This window comes from Notamacropus eugenii, chromosome 2 (genome assembly GCF_028372415.1).
Source record: "Notamacropus eugenii isolate mMacEug1 chromosome 2, mMacEug1.pri_v2, whole genome shotgun sequence".
NCBI lineage: Eukaryota > Metazoa > Chordata > Mammalia > Diprotodontia > Macropodidae > Notamacropus > Notamacropus eugenii.
Genome location: NC_092873.1, coordinates 275,271,805 through 275,292,258, shown reverse-complemented (window position 1 = coordinate 275,292,258; position 20,454 = coordinate 275,271,805). Strand labels below are relative to the sequence as shown.

The 20,454-nt window shown below is 37.5% G+C and overlaps 1 protein-coding gene across 1 annotated transcript in view; it reads left to right on the top strand.

Moving 5' to 3' along the window:
* PLPPR5 (phospholipid phosphatase related 5) overlaps positions 1-20,454 on the top strand; it is a 447,842-nt gene that overhangs the window by 152,895 nt on the left and 274,493 nt on the right. The window contains exon 2 of the mRNA XM_072644088.1: positions 19,013-19,091. The gene's annotated coding sequence lies outside the window, so the exon portion shown is untranslated. The remainder of the gene's footprint in view (positions 1-19,012; positions 19,092-20,454) is intronic.

Sequence of the window (20,454 nt, the reverse complement as noted above, 5' to 3'; positions counted from 1 at the left end):
CTATCCTGCCCCCCATTTCTTCTCTTTTGACCTTGTCCCTCCCCAAGAGTGTTTACTTCTAATTGCTTCCTCCTCCCATTTGCCTTCCCTTCCATCATTCCCCCACCCCACTTGTCCCCTTCTCCCCTACTTTCCTGTAGTGTAAAATAGATTCTCATACCAAATTGAGTGTGCATGTTTTTCCTTTCTTGAGCCAAATGTGATGAGAGTAAGCTTCACTTTTTCCCTCTCACTTTCCCCCTTTTCCCCTCCATTGGAAAAGCTTTTTATTGCCTCTTCTATGAGAGATAATTTGCCCCATTCCATTTCTCCCTTTCTCCTCCCAATATATTCCTCTCTCACCCCTTACTTTTATTTTTTTAGATATTATCACTTCCTATTCACCTCACCCTGTGCTCTCTGTCTCTGTCTCTCTACGTGTGTGTGTGTGTGTGTGTGTGTGTGTGTGTGTGTATAATCCCTCCAAGTACCGAGAAAAGTTTCAAGAGTTATAAATATTATCTTTCCATGTAGGAATGTAAAGAGTTCAACTTTAGTAAGTCCTTTGTGATTTCTCTTTCCTGTTTACCTTTTCATACTTCTCTTGATTCTTGTGTTTGAAAGTCAAATTTTCTTTTCAGTTCTGGTCTTTTCATCAAGAATGCTTGAAAGTCCTCCATTTCATTGAATTACCATTTTTCCCCTGAAGTATTATACTAAATTTTTCTGGGTAGATGATTCTTGGTTTTAGTCCTAGTTCCTTTGACTTCTGGAATGTCATATTCCAAGCCCTTTGATCCCTTAATGTAGAAGCTGCTAGATCTTGTGTTATCCTGATTGTATTTCCACAGTACTTGGACTGCTTCTTTCTGGCTGCTATCAATATTTTCCCCTTGACCTGGGAATTCTGGAATTCAGCTGCAATATTCCTAGGAGTTTCTCTTTTTTGGATCTCTTTCAGGAGGTGATCTGTGAATTCTTTTAATATTTATTTTGCCCTCTGTTTCTAGAATATCAGGGCAGTTTTCCCTGATAATTTCATGAAAATGATATCTAGGTTCTTTTATGATCATGGCTTTCAGGTAGTCCCATAATTTTTAAATTGTCCCTCCTGGATCTATTTTCCAGGTCAGTTGTTTTTCCAGTGAGATATTTCACATTATCTTCTATTTTTTCATTCTTTTTGTTCCATTTTGTAATTTCTTGGTTTCTCATAAAGTCATTAGCTTCCATCTGTTCCATTGTAATTTTTAAAGAACTATTTTCTTCAGTGAATTTTTGAACCTCCTTTCCCATTTGCTTAATTCTGCTTTTTAAAGCATTCTTCTCCTCATTGGCTTTTTGGACCTCTTTTGTCAATTGAGTTAGCCTGTTTCTAAAGGTGTTATTTTCTTCAGCATTTTTGGGGTCTCCCTTATAAGGTAAAATGTTGACTAGCTTTTCATGATTTTCTTGCATCCCTCTCATTTCTCTTCCCAATTTTTCCTCCACCTCTCTTACTTGATTTTCAAAATCCTTTTTTGAGCTTGTCCATTGCCTGGGACTATTGCATGTTTATTTTGGAGGTTTTGGATGCACAAGTATTGATTTTTGTGTCTTCCCCGATGGTAAACATTGTTCTTCCTCATCTGAAAGGATGAGAGAGAATACCTGTTCACCCAGAAAATAACCTCCTATAGTCTTATTTTTTTCCCCTTTTTTTGGCATTTTCCCAACCAGTTACTTGACTTTTGAATCCTTTGTCAAGAGCAGGGTACACTCTGGGGACCTGTAAGTTCTCAGTTCCTCCAAGGTGGCACAATCAAGGGAGAGCAGTTTACTCCCTGGCTGGGCTGGCAGATCAGCTGTTGAATTCCCCTAGGCCTTAGGCAGGGGCAGGGCTGGCACTTAGAGCTGAGATTCAGATCAGCTGGTCAATTCCCCCAGGGGCTTTATCCAACAATGGATACTGACTGCTGCCTGCCTGATTACCATAGCTGCTGCTGCCTGCTGCTTCAGCTGCCCCTGCTGCTGCTGCCTGGGGCTGGGGCTAGGGGAGTACCCTGTTCCCTTGTCACAGAGGTGAAAAAGCCCTTTCACTGACCTTTGAAGCTACCTTTGGCTCCTGTGGGTTGAGGGATCTGTGAAATGCAGTTGATGCCAGGGGATCCTGCCCCCGAGGCCTACTCTGGTCCTCCTCCCACCTGCCAAGGCTGGGATGGGTTATGTTCTGTGTCCAGTGTGACAGGTTTTCCCCATCAGCCTTCCAGGTCTCCCTGGGCTGGAAATCTCCTCCACTCCATTGTTCTGTGGCTTTGGTTGCTCTAGAATTTGGAGATAGTATTTTCACAGCATTTAGCACAGAGCCTAGCATATACTAGGCAGTTAATAAACTTTTTCCCTTTCTTGTCCTCCTTCATCTGTGTATAGAAACTCCTCAATTGATGCATATTAACAACTTATTTCTATTTAATAATACTCAGAATTTGACTATGAAACTGAAAGATTTATTTTGCCCATGGTCACATAACAAGAATCTACCAAAAGCAGCACTTGAATCAACATCTTGGCCCTTTACCAATTAAGTCTTGCTGCCTTTCACTTTACAAATAGTAGCTACTTAACATTGGCTAAATTGAATTACATTGAAACACACATACACACACATGTGCATATGTGTGTATGTGTGTAATCAATGGAAAGTACACTGAGTTAGAAGTTAAAGGATCAGTGTTTAAGTCCCAGGCAAATTTGCTCCTTAACTTAATAGTGATAATAACAATAACTCATATTTCTTTTATGTTTTATTAATTATGAAGTGTTGTCCTTAAAATAACCTTGTGAAAGCAGTTGTACAACTATCATCCTTATTTTGCAGAAGAGAAAATTCAAATATACAAAGATCAGTGATTTACTAAAGGCACATAAATATGAAGTGGTAGATCCAGGTTTTGAATCTAGCACTCTTGATTCCAAGTTCAATGATATTTGTACTGCCCTGCTTAACTTCACCCAGTCTCCCTTTTCTCATCTCTAAAGTGAGGGCAATAACGCTTGCACTGTACCTAACAGAATTGTTATGGGGATCTGGTAAGACAAGGTATATGGAAACATTTGGCACTCATAAATCATTATATAATTACATATGTTATATAATTTTTATGTAACCAATTATGATTACTAGTATTAGCATCTTCATTTAACTGTCCAAAAACATCAACAATATAGTCTGATCATGACAAATGCTTGAGTTGAAAAGTCTGTAGAGAATAAATCAATTTTTTAAAAAAACTATAAGTATGGTCATAGTAATAATGATACACATAAGCATATACAAACGTGGAGAAGGAGATGGCAAACCACTCCTGTATCTTTGTCAAGGAAATCCCAGATAGGGGTACAAAGAGCTAGACATGACTGAAAAACGACTGAATAGAATATATGTGTGTGTGTTTGTCTTTTTGTGCCTACAATGTGATTTCACTAATATGGAAAACTCTTGGGAAAGAAAACTTTCTGCCAATACTGACCAGCACTGGTTTTTTTTTGTTTTTTGTTTTTTGTTTTTTAACAATTTATAGTCTTAAAAGAGTTAAAAGTTTCCTAAAGTACTGAGATTAATTTACTTATGCCCAAGGTCATGCTGAAATTATGTATTAGAGGTGGCAGATCTTCTTGTTTCGAACATTAGCTCACTAGCTGGCAGCCAACCTGACGGTGAAGTATCTTTCTATCCTCAGCTAGGCAGGTCCTTAAAATCAAATGGAGCCTGTTGCTGGGTTCCTTCTTTCACTCCCTTCAGGCTAATACAATCAGTCAAAGCATCAGTCTCTGTTAACATCAGTCCTTGAAAATATCCCATCCATTTCATCAAGAGACAATGGATAGAACTCAGTGATGGTGCTATACCTTTGAAGATGTAGTTGATTAGCACACATTTCCAAGTGTAAAAAGAGCTGTCTGGTTTATCAACTTTTCAGAAAGAAATTCCTCCTTATAAAAACCATCAAGGTACTAAGACTGCAGGAGGAAATGTCCTTCAACCTGGTGATAGTCTCATATTGCTGTAAGTTAAAACATGATGAGAAACCTATCCACGGAACATTTACAGCATGCATACAAATTGGCTTTTATCAAAAGAAACAGCAGACGACAGGTTTATCCTGTCAACAGCAATCTATTACAGTGACAAATAGACCAAAGAACACATGAAATCCAAGGTAGCCACCAATATGTGGCCTCATTTTCATTTCTGTCTTCACCTCCACAAGTAACCTTGTTATCACTGTATTTCCATGTCTTCCCAGAGAATTCTTTTAGTTATATTTTAAAAAGTGAATTAAAAAAAAACTGAACATAAAAAAACTGGAAGCAATTATAGGGGAGTAAATGGAAGAGAGCACACTGAGAAAAAAATAATCATGCCCATATAGAAATGACTTATCTTATGGGAATCTGGCATGGAAAGATCTAAGGTGTCATTATAGATTACAAACTAGTTATGGTACAATATGATGCCAGATAAATTATGTTGGAAAGCATAACGGAGAGTATAAAATGAAAAACCTTAAGATAATAATCCCATTCAATTCAAAACTTCCCAGAATTTGACTATTGTGGTCTCAGGTCCATATTGTAAAGTACACTTGGACAACTTGGGCAAGTATCAGAGAATGGGAGTAATAATGGTTAAATTGTTAGCATCAGTGTGGGGGGGAAGGCTAAAGTTATTAGCCAAGGAACAAAAAGAATAAAAGGTCACATGTATAAATCACCATACCGCCCTGTAAGTTACATAATATAAATATTATAGTCTCAGAAATATGAATTGATTTAATCCATATTTCACTGGCAAGAAGTCAGGACTTAAACCCTCTTTTCCCCAACTCAGGGTTGCTCTTTTCACTCCATTCTATTAAAAATATGGAAATGCTTGGTACTCATAAATTATTATATAACACTGATTGTAATTACTTGTATTAACATCCTCATCAAACTGTCCAAAAACACTGATAATATAGGCTGATTATAGCGAATGTTTGAGTTGAAGGTTTTACAAAGAATGATTCACATGAACTTATTACTTCACTTCTTTAAAAAATCACAAGTACCTCTAGCCATAATAATATAATAATAATAATACACATAAACATATGCATGTGTAGAGATGGAGATAGCAAACTACTTCACTATCTTTGCCCAAAAACCCAGGTCACAAATTCATATATGACTAAAAAATGACCTGTGTATATGTGTATATTTTGCATCTTTTTTTTGTTGTAGAAGTAGGTCCATATCTAGAGTACCTACAGCTCTCCCAGGCATGTACAAATCACTTAAGTCTGGGAAGATGCCCAGCACTCAATCTCAGTGTAGAGAAAACTGGGATTGGTTAACACTACTTGAACCAGATAAATAAAGCTTGAGACAAATCTCCTCCACAGGTGATCTTTGACCTAGAGTCCCTGTTTAGGCACCTAACATCCCCAAAGATCAGGTTTCTGAGCTCTAAAAGAAGACTTATATAGAGTAAAGTTTCCTATGCCACAGGTGTGCTGGAGTCAATTAAATCAGAAGAACTGATTGTTACATTTTCAAAGTGAGCATTTATACTTTGGAAATTGACAAACACTACAAAACAGGGCTTGATTAATTTTTTTATTGATTAGACCTAAGAAAGTGATGGAGAAAACATTAATAATACAGGTTAAGCTTAAAAATGTGCCATATTTACATTTTTTTGGAGAGCTATTTGTTAAACATTTACCAGCATACCCTTTCATCTCTAAAATTAAAACAGGTCCTGAGGAGCCATGTAGAGCAGCAGCTATTGTTTAAAGCTATACAGAGACAGTTAACTGCATTGTATGTCTGTGTATTTCAATAAAGACTAACCTAAAAGTGTAAGCCAGGACAATTGGTGAAGTGTAAATACCTGGCAAGACAGTGGTAGACAGATAGACAGGTAGACAGATAGATAGTTAGATAGACAGATAGACAGATAGACAGACAGACAGAGAGATAGATAGATAGATGATAGATAGATAGATAGATGATAGATGATAGATAGATAGATAGATAGATAGACAGATGATAGATAGATAGACAGATGATAGACAGATAGATGATAGATAGATAGATAGATAGATAGATAGATAGATAGAGAGAGAGATAGATAGATAGATATACATACTCAGAGGGAACTATGATCTCCTAATCATAAGTAATAACTACACCAAAAATACCTAACACTTATATAGTGTTTACTATGTAGCAGGCACTGTGCTAATCTCTTTACAGTGAATATTCATTTGATCCTCATAAGAACCCTGGAAAGCAGGTGCTGTTGTCTTCTCCATTTTACAAATGAGGAAACCAAGCAAACAGAGGTTAAGTGACTTGCCCAAGGTCACATAGCTAGTAAGTTTCTGAGGTCATACTTGAACTCAAATGTTCCTAACTCCAGTCCTGGTGCACTATGAACTGTGCCACCAAGCTGCCAATAGGTAGCTAGCTAGATTATAGATTCAGGCATTCCCTCCGGGGTTGTACCATGCAGCCCACCTATGCTTGTCCATCCTGTGTGACTCTTATCTTGCTTTTCTCATAAATATACTAGAAAACATGGACCCAATATGCTGGGGATCTATCCTGTCTCTTTCGGTAATTTAGAGATATCAGCAGAACTCACAATTTGTCTACTGGTCATGCCCTGCTCTTGTTAGATAACTTTCTCTCTCTCTCTCTGTCTCTCTCTCTCTGTACGTATACACACACATATTTATACATCTTTCTGATGGCCTCCCTTATGCCCTGGTCTACATAATAGCAAATAGACAAATAATGGATTTCTTTTCCTGATATTTTTGCATTATATAAACTATTTAAGTCAACTGTCCAATGTTAATGGAACAATGGTGTTCAGTCATGTCTGAATTTTTGTGGCACTGTAGCCATAACATGTCAATACCGTCCATGAAGTTTTCTTGGCAGAGATACTGGATTGGTTTGCAATTTCTTTCTCCAATAGATTAAGGCAAACAGAGGTTAAGTGACTTGTCCAGGGTCACAAGTAGTAAGTGACTAAGACTGGATTTGAACTCAGATCTTCCTTACTCTAGACCCAGCACTCTACCCACTGAACTACCTAGCTGTCTCCAATATGTAATATAGGAGGCTGCAAATGATCCTGAAATCTTAGGATCATTGTATTTTCAAACTAGAAGAGAATTAAGAGGTCATCTAGTTCAGTCACACCATTTTTATAGCTGAAGAAACTGAGTCCTAGAGAAATGAAATAATTTGCTTAATTTCCCACAGCTAAGTGATAGAAGTTCTAGAACACAGGCCTGAAGCTCAATAATTTACAACCTAGATAGAGAATCAGACAGAAATCTATCTAGAAGCAGATAGAATTATACAGTGGATAGAGCCTTGAACTTGAAGTCAGGAAGACCTCAGTTCATATCTGCCTCAGACACTTGCTAGTTGTGTGACACTGCTGATGTCACAACCCCTTGACTCAGTTTTCTCACCTATAAAATGGGGATAATTGTAACATCTACCTCCCTAGGTTCTTGTGAGGTCCAAATGATATGATATTTATAAAATGCTTAGCGTAGTGCCTGGAACTTTGTAGTTACTCACTACATCCCTATTGACGAATTGGCTAAATTGCCTAAAGGGCATAGCTCAAAGATGATGTATAAGCTGAATTTCTAAGTGTTGTGGGAGAAGTAGATAGACGGAAGTCTCCTGAGAGGCAAAGATCTATTTTCCATATCATTTCTACATCTTCTGTGCCTAGTAGAGTTCCTTCAATGTAGTGGGCATTGTTGAAATGGATCAAATTGAAATCGATGGCTGGGGACTTCTGAGAAGAGATGAGTTTGAGGAAATGGGGCACCAATGATTGACAGGGAAAAACAGACCATTATTCTTTCCCTTGACAGATTCCAGCCTGCCCTGTGACTACAGCATTATCCTCAACTAGATTATTCTTGCTTAACAGTAAATCTGTGAGAATGGGAAGCCAGCTGTTCATCACACTTAGTTCCTACAAACAGAATCATTCCCCCAAATGTTGAGTCCATAGGAATGAATGGTAAAGTAGAAAAAAAATAAGTTGCCTCAGAAAAAGAGAAGGAAGCCAAGCAAAGAAGCAAAGTGTCATCTGGGTAACAAAGGAGGTAGTGGGGGTGATTATCTACAATCCAGGATGGCATACATTGTTGGAGTTGTTGATGCCTTAAGAAAGAACCAGGTTTTCTAATGGGTCTCCTGTTGTGGTTTACAAAAGAGCAGGAGGTCAGTGCTAAAGTCTATCCTCAACACCTGGAGGAAAGAATCTGTTCATTGTGAATTTGAGAAATAATAAAGGGGGAAAGCACTTTCTGTTGTCAACTGTTTTTTACATTTAAACACGCCTGTATTTTCTCTTATGGTTTCACATCTAGTTGTAGCCAAAGGAGATCTCTTCAAATCTACCTTTCTTTCACAAGAACATCCAAAGGGTCCCAGCACGAGGATGAAGCCATTTTCCGTATAGTGGGATGGTTTTTAAAAAGGATAGCTGTTTCTTATTTTCTTTTTATTCCTCCATATCATGCCAGCTCTTCTTTTGATTTTGTGATCTCTAGAAAGAAAAATAGGAAAACCTCTTATATGCTTTATTTGGGTCAATAATCAACCAAACAGAAACCCTAAATTATTGGGCTCTCATGGGGTGAACAAGTGAGGTGAGTGGGAGTGGGGTGGATTTATCTTTGTGAGATTTTGACCTATTACTTATTACATGTGTCTTCCCAGCTGCTTAAAGTTCAGCTGTCTGTCTTCTTGAGGCAGCAGCTGGGCACTCATCACTCCCTCTACAATTTTCCTCTCTGTCTGAATGTGTTGGATGCAAAATACACAGACCCCAGTGTGTGTGCTTAGTGGGCCAGGAAAATTATTCAGTGGGACCTTTCTTTGTGACTAGGAAGCCAATCTGTGCCTGCCTGCTACCCCCATCTCTATAGAAGGGAAGATTCAATGCAAATTTGTAAATCTGGGAAATGGGAGATTCTCAATTTTCCTTTGCTAATAAGCCAGAGTCAGTTGCTTTTCAGAATGGATTTTTCTTCCACTTCACTCAAGTTTATATAAGATACAATAATTACTTGAAAAATGTCAGGAATAAATTGTGTTGACTCAGAATATCAGATGAATTTTGGACATTCATTTTAAGAGTCTAAGATGTTGTTCTCCAAATCTTGGAATACTGGATTTGGACATGGAATTAGGAAGACCTGAATTTACAGCCTTCTTTAGACATGAACTAGCTATATTACCTTGGAGAGATTATTTAACCTCTCTGCTTTAAGGTCCATAACCTATATAATAAAAGTACCTACATCACAGGGTTGTTTTCAGGATAAAATTATACCAACATATATATTTATATATATATATATATATATATATATATATATATATATATATATACACACTTATGCATATGTAATGTGTATATGTAGAATATGTATATGTAATATGCATTTATATACATGTATGTTTTTTCTTTCTAAAATTTAAAAGTATATATATATATGTATGTATAAATTATTTTTTTATATTAGCAGTGACTCTTATTTCAAAACCAAACCTACAGGCTTTGACCACTCCTTAACTCCATTCACCACCATAGTGAAGTTGCTACAGGTCTCTCTTTGGCTTCTTCGAGCTCTTTGAAAGAGCTATGGGACACTACTGTTTTTCAAAGAATTCACATGCTTTGGTTATAAATTTATGATTGTGTGCAATCCCACTTAACTTAACTATACTTGCAGCAGGAGAAGGGGAGTTTATAGTGTGTTTGTTTTGTTGAAATGAAGTCATTTCAGCATTAGAAAGTGTTCAATGAATTCACAGATTCTTAAGGCTGGCAAGGACCTTAGGGGTCATCTAGTCTAAAGTTCTAGACAATGTCAGTGAACTGGAAGCAACATAGAAAGAAAAGAAATAGCTTTAGGTGGAGCCATTTGTAATTTCTGGAAAAAAGGACCCTGACTGCTAGATTTTTGTCTGTGTTCAATGGAAAAAGGCAATTAATCATCTTAAATATAATTTTTTTGCAATTGAAACTGGGCATCTTGAATCCTTGGCCAATTTTGTCTTGGTAAAGCTTTAAGACAGGTTCTAGTCTGTGTTAGTTTCTGCCACGAGTCATAGGCAAATCTCCACCTCAATTTCTTAAATTTAATCTAATAAGCATTCCTTTACTATCTATCCACATACTAGGTTCTGGGATACAAAGATGAAGAGCAATAAGAAGTTATATTTCTAAAAAATTTTAAGGTTTACAAAGTGGTTTCTATTTCCCCACAATGACACAGTGAGATATTAGTGTAAATATTATCCTCATTTAATAGACGAGAAAATTGAGGAACGTATACGGTGATGTAGAGGGGGTGATATGACATCATCATCGTCATCAACCACAATATAGTGCTTTGAAGTATGAAGAGAGTTATATCATTTGATCCGCACAATGACCTCATGAACCCTGAGAGAAAGAGAAATAAAGAGAGAGAGAGAGAGAGAGAGAGAGAGAGAGAGAGAGAGAGAGAGAGAGAGAGAGAGACAGAGACAGAGAGAGAGACAGAGAGAGAGAGAGAGAGACAGAGAGAGAGAGAGACAGAGAGAGAGAGAGAGACAGAGAGAGAGAGAGAGAGACTGAGAGAGACAAAAAAGGAGAAAGAAGTAAGAAGAGAGAAAAATGGAGAGGGTCTATGATACAGAGCAATGAGATGCATTCATAAATGGGGGGAAGGATGGGGACACAGGTTACGACCTTGCTGAGAAACTGAGAAAGGTCTATATGAAGGGTAGGAAGAGACACTTGATAGAACACTATCACAAAGACCTTGGGAGAGAGAGTCTGCTGTAGCAAGGTATAGAAGGAAAAAAACTGAAAAAACCCACTGTAATAAAGAGAAAATCACCTGTGAACTGACTTTCCTTTCTTCAGAGAGGGCAGTTTCAGTCGTGTAGTGCACACAGAAGCTAGACTCAAAGGGGTGAAGAAGTGAGTGGGAAATGAGAAAAGAGAGGCAATTGGGGGATTATAATTTTATAAAATTGGGATTTAGGGAAGTCAAGACTCAAGTGGATTGTTTTTATAAAGATAAGAGTGGTCTGGGAATATTTGTGGTCAGTTAAGAAGAAGCCAGTAGATAAGGAGAGGTTTAAAATTAGGGAGATGAAAGGAGTGATTCCAAGAGTAAACTGGTGGAGGAGATTAAAAAATATGGGGCCAAGGGGCCAAGTAGAAAGGTTAGCATTGGCCAAGAAAAGGATGCATCATGCTTACATACTGGAGGATAGAGGAATGGATTGGGGTATGTGATGACGAGGTGATTTATGTGTGGGATTGGGAGCAGAGGGAGTTAAGGTTGATTAAATCTATTTTCAGTGAAATACAAGGTAAAGTTTTTTTTTTCCTGAGAACAAAAGAAGAGATGCGGGGGGGGGGGCGGCAGAGCATGATTTGGAAAGGTTTCAAAGGGCCACTATAAAGAATATCACACAGTATCAATCAGGGAGGAGTAGAAATGTTAGTATTCAGCAGGGAGGACACAACTGGTATTTAGGTAGACCAAGTCAATAAGGTTATGACTTCTTCCAGTGGAATTTAACAATGCTGAAGGCGTAGAGAAGGTGGAGAGATGATGGGGTTTGGAATGAATGATTATCAATTGAACAAAGGATCAAGGGATTCATGGGTCAAGTATTGTGTAAAGTTAAATTGGTTAACTGAAGTCAGCTTTAATTTCATTACACTTCTTTATCCTTGGTTTCAAGTTTCCCATCTAATAAGGAGTTGTGACAGGTATAAAAACGACAAGCATAATACAAATTAGGATATTATAAGAGCAAAGAAAATATTCTGATAAAATGTTCCAGAAATATTTGAGCTGTGAGGACTGACTTTGATCTAGGGTTTGGGGTACGGTCCTCATCTGAAAAATGGGGCTAAAATTCACTAACAAATTATAAAGCTAATATAAATGCAAGGTAGGATATTCAAATCCTATGAAGTGTCAACCTTTACTTATATTTTATTTGAATACTGATTTGTCAATTACATAAACTCAATTTTGCTTTTGAGGGGAAGGCAAAAGTGTAATGGAAAAGATGACTTCTCTTCTAAGATGGCTTCTCTTTTGCCCATCAATCTTCCCTTTCTAAGGACCAACCATGAACCAATATATTCTTCCAGATGAGGAGCCCTGAATGAGGCACCAAATTTGCATCCCCTCATCTAATCATAGCAGAAAAGCCATTAGAAGAGCTTGTCCTTCACTGAAGCATGCATGTCCTCTTCAGGGCTCCTGGTTTCTGGCTGGAGAATCATTTCTATACTAAAGAGTATTAAGCATGAGAAATCTTTTGGACAAGGTCTCTGGGGAAGGTCAGACCCACTCTTGCTACAGGTTAAAAAGAAGAACTGAGATATGGCCTCCTGTGTTTAAAATGAGAGAGAATATCATAAAGAAAATGTAGTGGGGGTGATTAGGCATGGCTCATCTTTTTATAATTTGCTGTCACCCAAATTACTCACATTCCATTTAAGAAGACATTAAGTTAAACCCTAGGACTCAGTATTTTTTGTGTGTAATCTCAAGTTCTATTAGTTTAAATTTATGTTATCATTCAAGAGGAGCACAGGTGCACATTTTGCATTGGAGGAGTGATATCATGACCCTATTTTCTATAGTCTCAATACCATTATTTCTCCAATAATGAGTGACATTCAATTCTACAAAAATTATGTAAAGAGTTATTGTGTCGACTTTATGAACGCATAAAAGATAGAGAGGTGAATTGAGTCATAAAATCCAACCTGGCTATGTGACCCTAGACAAATCACTTACCACCTGGGTGCTCCCTGACAATGCTGTAAATCACAAATCATTTGTAGTAATGCCCCAGTATATGGAGTACCCTTGCTAGATGCTTACAGTACTAATTAAATCACAGATCTGGACCCCTGCCCCCAAATGTGAGGCATTGCATGAGGCCAGGGATGCAAAGCTATAAAACAAAATCTCCCTTCAAGGAGCTTACCATATAATGATGGAAAAGACAGAAACAAATACAATGGAGAGAGCACTGGCTCTGGAGTCTTAGATCCTGGGTTCAAAATGGTTCTGTCATTTATTACCTTTATAATCTTGAACAAGCCTTAACCTATTCAGGGTCTCTTTAGGCATCTATAAAATTAAGGTGTTCATTTAAATGACAACTAAGATCTCTTCAGATTTTATATTTGCAATCCTATGATAAGGCAAATGCTACAAGACTTCAAATTATTAAAACTTTTGTATTTATTAAACTTTAGCTTATCTACATATTTGGGGTGGGGGATTCTACTGCCATTAATAAGCTGTCTACCTCCCCTAGTTTTATGTCTACTGAAAATTTATAAACCTGGAAGAATAGTCTGATTTTGTACATGTTGAGTTTGAAGAGACAATAGAATATCCAAGTAGAGATTGTTCATGGAAAATTTCAGAGTTAAAAGATTTCAGCAGAGATGTTAGCTGAAATCTATTCCAGACCATACCTGAAAGAATGACCCTATGACTTATTTGACAAATGATCATTTACTCTCTACTCAAATACCTCAAATGAGGGGGCCAAAGAACTTAAAGGGACCCTAGAAGTCATGTATTCCCATCCCTTAACTTTTTACAAGTGAGGAAACTTAAGCACAAAGAATTTAAGGTACCTACCATAGGAAATATGATGTAAGGATGAGGAAGCTGCAACCTTGAGGTCATATGTGGCCTTCTAGGTCCTCAAGAGTAACCCTTTGACTGAATACAAACTTCATAGAATAAATCCCCTTAATAAAATGATTTGTTCTGTAAAACTTGGACTTAGTCAAAAGACTGCACCCAAGGACTTAGAAAGTCACATATGGCCTCCAGGCCACAGGTTCCCCACTCCCGAAGGATTCAACCCTAGATCCTCTGACTCTGTGTTCAGTTCTCTTAATCACATAAAACCTCAATAGCAGCAGATAGCAATATAGGATTTGAGCTCAATAGAGAGATATGTTTAAAAAATTTAAGTTTCATATGCATAGGTGATACACTAATGGAAATTCATGAAATCACCAAAGAAAAACCATAAAGAGAAAACACATGGGTAGAAGAGGACAGAGTTCTGGGGTATAACTACCTTTGTAGGGCAGAAAGAAAAGATGAACTAATAAAGAAACCTGAAATAGATATGTGAATGAAGAACCAGGGGGGAACAGTATCATAATATACAATGAGAGGAAAAAACATAAAGTGGTGAAGTTAAATCTGCAAGAAGCTCAAAAAAGGAAGAAGACTGAGAAAAGACAATTAGAGTTGGTAATTAAAGGAAATCCTCCAAGATAAACCTTAGAATAGTTTGAATTGAGTTATGGGGTTAGAAACCAGATTACAGAGATTTGAGGAGTGAGTAGTAGATGGTGAAGAAGTATAAGTAAATGAAGATTTTTCTATTTAAAATTTTTACAGAGAACTAGAGAAGGGATAATGAGACATGACCATGAAGAGGCCTCAGGACCAAGGGAAGGAATTTATTTTGTTTTATTTTACGTTGGGGAGACTTTACTTTTATATATATATTTTTTATGTTTACACTGAATTTATTTCTGAATATCTCTCTTTCTCCCCTCTCCCTCAACTGAACCATCCATTCTTCTTTATATCCTGTCAGTATTTGATACCTTTACTAAGAATGAAAAAATTCTTGCAACAGACTTGATGGTATTAAAGAGCATCAAGCCACTGACCAGATAAAGAATCAACACTCCATTAGTGATCCTTAAAAAGGAAGAAACATTCATTTGAAAAATTTCTGTCAGTAATGATTGGACAGAGCCAAGATGGTGGAGTAGAAAGGCAAAATTGGAGAAGGTCCCCAAAATAGCCCATAAAATACCTGTAAAAAATGACTCTAAACAAATTCTACAGCAGCAGAAGCCACAAAACAACAGAGTGAAAGAGACTTCCAGGCCAAGACAGCCTGAAAGGCTGACAGGAGAGGTCTATTGTACTGGGTGCAGAGCAGAGTGCAGCCCAGCATGGGCCGCTTGGTGCAGCAGGAACAGGACCCAGAACAGGTTTCATGGTGCCACCAGAAGCAGCAGCTTCCAGATTGCTCAACCCAAAATACCAGAGACAGCTTCAAAGGTCATCAAGAAAGCTCCTTCACCCAGGAGAAGGGAACACAGTCTGGATCTCCAGCCACAGCAGCATCCATTTCTGGAACACTCTGCCTAAAGCCCCTGGGGGAATTGAGCCACTGATCTGAATCTCAGCTCTGAGCAAGGCCCTGGGATGAGGAGGAGCTCTGGCTTGGTGAAGCTGGAGGTGGTTGTGGAGAGGGAATTTTACTCACAGATTCTGGGCAGAAAAGGTTTTGGTTGCTCCCAGACCAGTGCATAGACCAGGAGAGGAGTAAACTCTTCTCCCTTGATTGTGCCACTTTGGAGGAACTGAGAACATCCATATCCCCAGAGTGTACCCTCCTCTTGACAAAGGACTCAAAAGTCAAGTAACTGGCTGGGGAAATGCCCCCAAAAGGGGAAAAAATAAGACTATAAAAGGTTACTTTCTTGGTCAACAGGTATTTTCCTCCATCCTTTTGGATGAGGAAAAACAATACCATCAGAGGAAGTCAAGGATTCTGCATTGAAAACCTCAAAAATAAATATGCAATGGTCTCAGGCCACAAAAGAGCTCAAAAAGGATTTTGAAAATAAAGTAAGAGTGGTAGGGGAAAAATTGGGAAGGGAAATGAGAGTGATGCAAGAAAATCTTGAAAAGTGAGTCAACAGCTTGCTAAAGGAGATCCAAAAAATGCTGAAGAAAATGATACCTTTCAAAGTAGGCTAACTCAATTGGCAAAAGAGGTCCAAAAAGTCACTGAGGAGAATGCCTTAAAAAGAATCCACCAATCACCTCCTGAAAGACATCCAAAAAGAGAAACTCCTAGGAATATTGTAGCTAAATTCCAGAGTTCCCAAGGAGAAAATAGCAAGCAGCTAGAAAGAAACAATTTCAGTATTGTGGAAATATAGTCACTATAACACAAGATCTAGTAGCTTCTACATTAAGGGATCAAAGGACTTGTAATATGATATTTCAGAAGTCAAAGAAACTAGGATTAAAACTAAGAATCACCTACCCAGAAAAACTGAGTATAATACTACAGGGGAAAAAATGGTCATTCAGTGAAATGGAGGACTTTCAAGTACTCTTGATGGAAAGACCAGAGCTGAAAAGAAAATTTGACTTTCAAACACAAGAATCAAGAGAAGCATGAAAAGGTAAACAGGAAAGAGAAATCACAAAGGACTTACTAAAGTTGAACTGTTTACATTCCTACATGGAAAGACAATATTTATAACTCTTGAAACTTTTCTCAGTATTTGGGTAGTTGGAGGGATTACGCACACACACACACACACACACACAGAGCACATGATGAGTTGAAAAGGAAAGGATGACATCTAAAAAAATAAAATGAAGGGGTAAGAGAAGAATATATTGGGAGGAGAAAGGGAGAAATGGAATGAGCAAATTATCTCTCGTAAAAGAGGCAAGAAAAAGTTTTTTCAATATTGGAGAAAGGTAGAGGAGGTGAGAGGGAAAAAGTGAAGCTTACTGTCTTCACATTTGCCTTAAGGAGGGAATAACATTTCAATCAATTTGGTATAAAAATCGATCTTACACTACAGGAAAGTAGGGGAGAAGGGGATAACTGTGGGGGGAATGATAGAAGGGAGGGCAAATGGGAGGAGGAAGTAATTAGAAGTAAACACTTTTGGAGAGGAACAAGGTCAAAAGAGAGAATAGAATAAATGGGGAGCAGGATAGGATGGGAGGAAATATAGTTAGTGTTACACAACATGACTATTATGGAAGTCTTTTGCAAAACTACACATATATAGCCTATATTGAATTGCTTGCCTTCTCAATGGGGATGGGTGGGGAGAGAGAAGTTGGAACTCAAAGTCTTAGGAACAAATGTTGAGAATTGTTTTTGCATACAACTGGGAAATAAGAACTACAGACAATGGGGTATAGAAATCTATCTTGTCCTACAAGAAAAGAGAGAAGATGGGGATAAGGGAAGGGAGGAGTGTGATAGAAAGGAGGGCATATTGAGGGAAAGGGTAATCAGAATGCAAAGCATTATGGAGTGGGGGGAGGGGAGAGATGAGGAGAAAATTTGGAACTCAAAATTTTGTGGAAATCAATATTGAAAACTAAAAATAACTAAATAAACATTTAAAAAAAGAAAAATCTCTGTCATATTTTGTTAATTTAAGAAACACCAAATAATACGAACCTTTCCATATACAAACTGGAAGACAAAAAATAAGATTACTTATGAAACTCAGTCTCCATTATGTACAACTTGCTTTTCGTTTTATGTAAGTCTGAAAGATCCTCCGTTCTTCTGTAATTTTCTCTGGCCTTTCTTATGTTCTTTTCTGTGTATTTTTTAAAATTTGAAATGCTTCAATTACCATTTTTCTTTTTCTTTCCCTTTTTTGGCAACCTTATCTCTAGCCTCCCTCTTCTTCTCAATTCCCATCACCAAATTACAAAACAAAATCCTTATAAAAATGTGCATAGTCAAGTAAAACAAATTTTTACATTGGTGTCATTTGTAAATGTAGAGGGGCTGAGAAAACCAAAGAGAAAGAGCTATAAACTTCTCTTAGTTCAGAATCTTCAAGGAAAGTACAAGAAACCTTGGAAGACTATGAGGGCAGATGAGTCAAGCGAGGCAGAAGGTATCACCAAAACAGACAGAATAAAACCATCATCAAGGCCACTGAAACCCACTCTACAGGAGAGGAGCCAGACCATCATCAAAACAGCACAGAACTTACCTGCCTATTACATTTCCATCTTATCAAGGAGTCCAAAAGATACAGTCTTCCATTAGTAAATTAAGGCCAGACATAGTTCTAAGGAATATAACCCTTGGAAGCAGAAAAAAGAGCTAGTTATGGGAAATGTACTCAACCTTCAAGAGAGGATTTTTCATTACTTGAATGTGAAGGGTAAACTTCTTTACCTATTCTGAATCTGCTTTTGTGAGTGCCATCTTGCAATGGAGTTATTAGCATGTTATTAGCTATTAGCATGTTAGAAGGCACTGTAGCAACATAGAATTGGTCCAGAGTCTGATTGCAGAGTCACATTGAGCTAGGGAAAGTTCCAGTTGTGAAGTGCAAAATGTCCAGCACAGAACTCTACTGGACAGGTGCAAGTTACCTTGGCTATGTACTTTCCTGAGGGCTACTCTTTTCACTGATTCTATAGTGTAGTTGTAAGACAAATATGTTATTACTAGTGTTCATGTTATAGCATTTCAGCAAATGCTTTTAATTTAAAGTACTTGTGTGCTCTGGATCACTATTAAAAGTAAACATAATATTGGTGACTGCAGAATTGTAGTTTAAAAAGTGTGGAGTCATGGAGTACACTGAACCTAAAAGAGCTGTTCCCTGGGGAATCTAATCTATTACCAATACTTGTTGAATAATCCAGAGAGGGAACTGCATTGTGGGGATTTCTCTGGGAAGTATTTCAAAAAACTGAATTTTAAGGACCCAACAGAGAACAATGGGCATTTTAATTTTCTTTCATTTTCAGATTATAATTAGACAGTTTCCTTATATCTTTCCTTTATGTCTTTGAGATATCTTTGCATGGTTGAATGTTTATGTACCAATGTCTTCTTTATTATGGTGCCTGAGTGGATCATTACAGACATTGCCTCTTTAGACTACTTAGTGTCTAATGACTCACTTAGAGCATAGTGTGAAAGTTCATTCATGTACTTAAAAAATAAAAACTTTTAGTGAATCTGTCTGCACTGCTTGAAATATGATGGTATCAGTCTGGACAGATTTTATGATATCTTTATGGGTCTGTCTGACAACCTAGACACCCCAAATAAACAACTTCAAGTTCTTTATTCTTTTTTTCAGAATCAGAGGAAAGAAATCACAGGATTTAAGAGGAAGATAACAGAGACAAGAAGCTATTAAGGTCTTGAAGTGTAAAGAGGTATTTATAAATGTTAGTCCTTTAAGAGGGATAAAATTCTCCAAAATTGATGAAATTAATGAGTTGCTAACCATTGGCTACTGCGATAATTAACCATACCCCTAGAAGACTTTAAAGAACATCATATAATTTCTAAAGAATTTGTTGTTAGAACTCAGTTCTGAGAATCATGAGCTGTGGCAGTAGAAAAGAAAGCCTCCTCTGGATGGGGAACCTAGCTCTTTGCCTCTTTGGAGGGGATTTCTGCCCCAACCCATTTTTCCACCATCACCCATGGTATCATGAGTAGTGGACCTACTTTACTAGTAGAGAGAATAGGATGAGTACAACACAAGAAGAGAAGGAGCATCAGAGTACTTCACACCAGTGGAGGTGTGATTTGATTGGACCACATGTGTTCCCTATCTGTTTGTTTCCCTACTAGTATTCTATACATGTGCCTCCTTTTCCCACTGATGCTGCCTATGTTTGTGGGAGGGTGTCCTCCAGTTTTGCGTAGGGAATGTTTTTTACTACTACTTTAATATCTTCATCTGAATTATTTCCTTTGCTTTGAGTTAATTGTGCCACTGACTTTTAAAGGTAAATGATCCAATGTAGCCACATGAGTTATAGTTTTAGGAGTGCAGACCCACAGAGTACATTTAACCTGGGAGAAGCCAAAGTCCCCTGGGGGACTCAATCTGTAAGTGAAAATTGGGGTAGGGTGGTCCCAGAGAGGTTTTTTTTCTTGCAACAAAACTTAAAAAAGAGGGAAAATATAATTCAGCAAGATTAATTCCTAAGTATCTTGGGGGAATGGGGAATGAGGAAGAGAAATAAGGCGCAGAAGAGGAGAAGAGGAGAGATAGAGAGACATAGAAAGAGATAGAGACAAAAAGAGAAAGAAGCAGAGGGAGAGACAGGGGCAGAGACAGAGAGAGAGCAAGAGAGACAGAAACACAGATAGAAATGGACAGAATGATGGATAGAATGACATTCAAAGAGATAGGAGGAAATTGGATTGAGTCAGAATTGAATTTCTCTTCTCTCTTTTTTTATAAAATAAGCTCAAAATAAGTACACTGGAAGACAAATTTTACCATTCGGATATATCTAATTGTTAAAAAGAAAAAAGAAAAATCTTAAAATAAGTGAACTATGTTGTGAGACAATCATCAATCTGAGCACCACATGGTATGTAACAAAGAAGTTGTCATGACTTGTACTCATTTCCCAAGATTTGCAAATCATTGGCTCCAAAACTCTCAAAAGAAACTGCCTTTAAAATTAGATGGATATCTGCTTGAAGGAAGACAGAATTTCTGGTTGAATTAGGATTGATTTTCTTAATAAGCACAGATGGTAAAATTCCCTAACAAAA